This window comes from Schistosoma mansoni, chromosome 2 (assembly GCF_000237925.1).
Source record: "Schistosoma mansoni strain Puerto Rico chromosome 2, complete genome".
Classification (NCBI taxonomy): domain Eukaryota; kingdom Metazoa; phylum Platyhelminthes; class Trematoda; order Strigeidida; family Schistosomatidae; genus Schistosoma; species Schistosoma mansoni.
The window spans coordinates 23,432,876-23,438,196 of NC_031496.1; the positions used below are offsets into that span (position 1 = coordinate 23,432,876).

Below are 5,321 nucleotides of genomic sequence, written 5' to 3' on the forward strand. Positions count from 1 at the left end.
GGGGATGTTACTAGCGATATCCTAAATAACAGATTAGCAAGAGCAGTCAATACGACATTCTACATAACCAACTTTGCGTCGACATCTTCCAGTAGACCAGTGATATCTCCTCAAACAAGGGATAAGTTACCTGAGTTTGCCTACTTGATGTCCGTCTATAAGTCAGCTGCTCCTGAGGAAGTAGCTATATTGGGTGTACCACCAGGCAGCTTGACTAGTGTGTGAGTGCAAATTTACCATGTTGGTTTTGAAAAAGCCAGACAAAGACAATACATAGTTCTATCTTGGCACATCTATTTGATAGCAGGCATACCGTGTATAAAACCGAATTATGTTTGAGTGATCTATCGTATACCATCGTAATTTGCTAATAGGATCCGACCCCGTCTCCTGTTTTTCTGCGTTTCTCACCGAAGATTTAAAAAAAACAATGATAGATGATAACAAAGATGAAAATGACAAAGAGAACTAACGCTATTCATCATCAACAACGCCATTTCTTATCATCAATTGACTTCTTAGATAAATAATGATGTGTATCAATTGTTTTTTTTGGAAAATTAATGAGACTATACAATAGGCCAGGGATAATAGTCTTATATCAATCTATAGCCTAATTTCACCTAGAAACCTCCTCAATGTTTATAAAATCTATTTCTATATAATTCTTTGCTTCTTGTAAGTTTGTATCTCTTTGTCCACATACATCAATTTGTCTATATATATATACTAGATATGAAGTCAAATATTATTAACCGTCACGGATTTGCTCTCACGAATTGTTGCATAGTGATTATAATTACCCTGTACCAAAATCCGAATCACTCCTTATGACATTGTTTATTTTTGAAAATAACGTCCCAGTTCATCTACTAAGAAATGACTGGTTGTCCATTGCTGCTATGAAAAATGTATTTTCTAAACAATTAATGAACTACGTCTTTCCAAATTACTTACTCTTATATTTCTGTCATTTATATGTTAAATTCCTTTCTGTATCAATCTGATCATCCCTGTAAATTGTTTTACCTTCTGTAATTATTTCAGAATATAAATAATTTATTTGAGCATGCTTAGATTTGCATTCTCCGAAAAAAATATACTTTATTACAAGACATTCAGTAGATGAAATTTTAGAACTAAACCAGGAAAGATAACTCTTATACAAATGATGCGTTAATCAGTGTTATACATCTGAAAAACTCTGCACGAAAGCGACATGCGACAAGTTACACTACTGACCATTGAATATGTGATTATTGTTTATTTCCATTGTTTTATAACAAATTTCTGATCATAATGAAAACTATTTTGAGTTATCATAAACAGAGATGAGTGGTGGCTAACAGTGGAATCCAGGGCGCACGTTGAGTCCTATTTAGGAATGGTCAGTTGTATGTACCTAGATCCCACAGTTGATGTTCACTCAGAGGGTTCGACTCTAGTACCGTCTGTTTCAAATGCCACCGTGTTATTCATTTAACAAACGAGTCAGTAAATAAGTAATAAATGTTATTTACTTATTTCGAGCTTTTCAACTGATCTTAGTTAGAGCATCATTTAAAACCAGGAAGCACCAGACACCCGTTTCGTCTTAGTGTGGAACTCCTCAATAGACGGTCACAATATCGTAAATTGATTGATGTTGGACATTTACACCATTAGTTTTCGCTGGTGGCCTAGCTAAAATCAGTTTGTGATATAAATTATGAGAATACTACAGACTCTAAGAACTGATAATGCATATAATTGTTTTCGGTGTATTTTAAACAAATAATGTCATTTACTTAGTATTATTTGTTTGTATCTTCCCATTAATGTTTAGGACTGAAACTGGTCAGTCTCTTATTGGCATATGTGCATACTGTGCGTATTGCCTCGATATATCCTTAATTCACAAGCATAGTAAGCAAAGATGGATAGTGGATAGCAGTGGAATCAAGTTCGACGCGCGTTTCGTTCTATTTGGGACTCGTCAGATGGATGTACCTGCATCTCAGAGTTGATGTTCACTCTGTGACTCGAACCCAGTACCTTTCGCTTCAAACGCCATTGCGTTATCCACTCGGCCACTGAGTCCTGATAGCCACTTGCTTGTACAATGGAGTGAAGTTGAAATTTACTTAGTATGGTTTGTTTGGATCTTCCCATTGATGTTTTTAGGACTGCAACTGGTCAGTCTCTAATAATGTCATATTGATAAAGATGAATAAGTAATGTCTCTAAAGCTTGAGTTTTTCATTTCCTTCTCAATGTTAGAACAGTTTATCACCAGTTACTAATTAAATTGATCAGTCTAACAAAATAATTAGGGTTTAAATAAGTCAACATCATCTTTTAAGGTAAAACATGATTGACTGATATAGAAAAAAACAACACCCAATTAACTGTCATTCATATTTTGAAATATAATTATCTCCTGTGATAGATAAATGAAAAATAAGAACTTATTAGTCGAACATAATATTCCGATTTCATTCTTTTAATCATAACCTTTAAGTGAATAGTAGTATTGTAGTGAACAGAACATGGGTGGGGATACTCCAATGTATGTAGACACAAATTAGAGACTATCTCACTAAATTCTGATAACCATACAGTCAATACTTAATTTGCACAATAACAATCAATTGTCTCAATCTTCACTGTTACTTCTGTAAATATCAGTTCAACTTCTCTAATTCCATTGTTCATGCATTTTCCTACCAATTGCGCCTCATTTCAGTTCTTTCCTTATCGGTCTTCTGCCGAAATACATTCTATGTCTGACTATCGTCATATACTACTTATATGGATATAAGTAGACCGCACAACAGTATTACTGGGAGTGGATGTAATAGACGAAAAGTTGATATTATGTTTACAAGACACATTTTTCTAACCCATTTCAATAGATTTCAGAATATAGAATCACTTTCTGACTGGTCAATTAAACATAAGAAAACTAAAAATGTTATTTATAAACTGATATTGAGCAAACAGAATACAACCGCGATTCACTTGTCATACTATTCATGGCTAATCTTCTTTACGATCATTGATACAGTTACTAATTTTACTACACTATCATTTGTCTTGATAATTTCATTCCATTATGCCGATACAGTGTGGCGACTTGAACCAATCCACGAGTGTTCTGGGTATTACTTGTTTATGACTTAATAATTAACAAATGCATAATTGTGATGGAAAAATAAATATTATAAAACAATTAGTGTTTAATTAATCATATACCAGTTTTAATAATTTTTTCCGAATTGGCTCCATCTAGCATGACTTTAAGAAATACTAGTTCTTTCATAAACATCGGTCACGGATTATTGAAAATACTCATAGTTTACATCTGACGCTACTAATATTCAAACTTGAATTTTATTTATATCAATTTTCATAGTTGAGATCATCAGTCAACTGAAGCACAGGTTGGCCGTTTCGTCCTAGTATGTGACTCCTCAGCAGTACGTATCCATGATCCCCCCTCGTTATATTCGAACCCAGAACCTATCGAACGCCTAACCTCTAGACCACTGAACCGGCATCCAACGGTGTTAATATCTAACTTCAACTTATCCACGAAATTGAGGATGCGAATTTCTGAGGATTCCCACAATATGACAAGACGGCCATTCAATGCTTCTAGGTTTTCCATGGTGGTCTAGCTTCAATTGACTCATGATCTCAACTATGAAAATTATTATCATATCCACAAATACCCCTTCTGATTTTATTTATATCACTAATGTTACTTGATTGAAATTACCTCAAACCCCAATCATCAGTGATCAGTTATCAGATTGATAGTTTTATGGCTGTAACTCAATATTTGACAAATCAGATCATAATTCATTTAGAATTTTTCAAAAGATTATTAATTATTTTGTTGACATGGTTATCTCTTATAAATGTAGATGAAGAAACCTAGGTTATATCAGCCCACAATACCGAAAGATGTTCAGTTGAATGAACCATTAAACTATCAGTATCTGTAGATACAACAAATGCATTCTACTAATATATTTAACAGAAGTCTGTTGGAAGGAATCAGAATCTTCATTACTAACGTTCAGACAGTTCTACTGTATGGAACTGAGACTTGAAAAACTACCACAACCATCATCAAGAGAGTACAAGTATTTATCAACAATTGTGTTACCAAGATACTCAATGTCTGTTGGTCGGATGCAATTAGCAACAGCCTACTTTGGGAGAGAATAAACCAAATTCAATTTGATGAGGAAATCGGGAAAAAAATGCTGAAAGTATATAGAATACACATTATGGAAATCATCAAACTGCATTATAAGGCAAGTGCTTACTTGGAATCCTGAAAAGAAACGAAAAAAGAGGAAGACAAAAGTCACAAAATTAAGATCACTATCAAAGTCATGAACTCGAATAGATATAGTTTGATTGGATATAATTTGATCAATCAAATGTATGGTAACCCATCCAACGGTCTACTAACTAATATCAATTCAGTAGTTGATCATGAAAATTTACTTTAAGAGAAACTCTTATGAAGATCAGGAAACTTTATTTCAGATTCAGTTAACATTCATGTATTTTCAGATAAATTTGAGTGCTAATAGTTTCTTGTATACAATCTAGACTTTAAATAAATATCAGAAATCTAAATAGTTTACATCATTTGAAGTACCGTAGACATGAGTGATTTACATTTGATTACTGTGGAATAAATATACAGGCAAAAAAATAGGAATTTCAAAATAAACTAAAAACTCGAAAGATGTAAATCTTAAGTGTCTTAATGATATTGATGATGTAGGAACTCATCATACTACAATTAATTTCCCTCGAATTCTACTGACAACAAACAAGACTAGGTGTTTGCTCAATGATACACATAAATGTCTGATTAAATATTTATGTCTTAATAGTCTTGGACATCTAAGGAAGTCAGACTTATTAAAACGAACATTACATTGTTTATTTAGTATTTTGAACATTAAACACTTTATCTGTGTCTATCATAAAAGAGATCAACTATATAGTTAAATGAAATAGGCTGATCGATTTCTCTTCTTTTGTTTTTTTATTTATTTGTAATAAGTCATCATTAACAATGTTAACAGTGCATAATTGATGATCACGCGATCTTCAAGAAAAGACAATAACATCCTTTCTAAATAAACTAGTGAAAAATAAATGAACAAAACACTTTTGACTCATAAAATTATCATCAGCTGCCATAAACTAGAAAACAATTATCATCTTGAAACAGGTTTAAATGATGATGATGATGATGATGATGATGATGATGATGATGATGATGACGATGAAGATGATGATGATGATGAGGA

The 5,321-nt window shown here is 32.8% G+C and overlaps 1 non-coding gene across 1 annotated transcript; it reads right to left on the reverse strand.

Moving 5' to 3' along the window:
• Window positions 1-2,008: 2,008 nt before the first annotated feature.
• Window positions 2,009-2,075, reverse strand: Smp_tRNA_00675_Pseudo_TTG.1.1. The gene has a single exon. It is a non-coding gene (tRNA).
• Window positions 2,076-5,321: the final 3,246 nt, after the last annotated feature.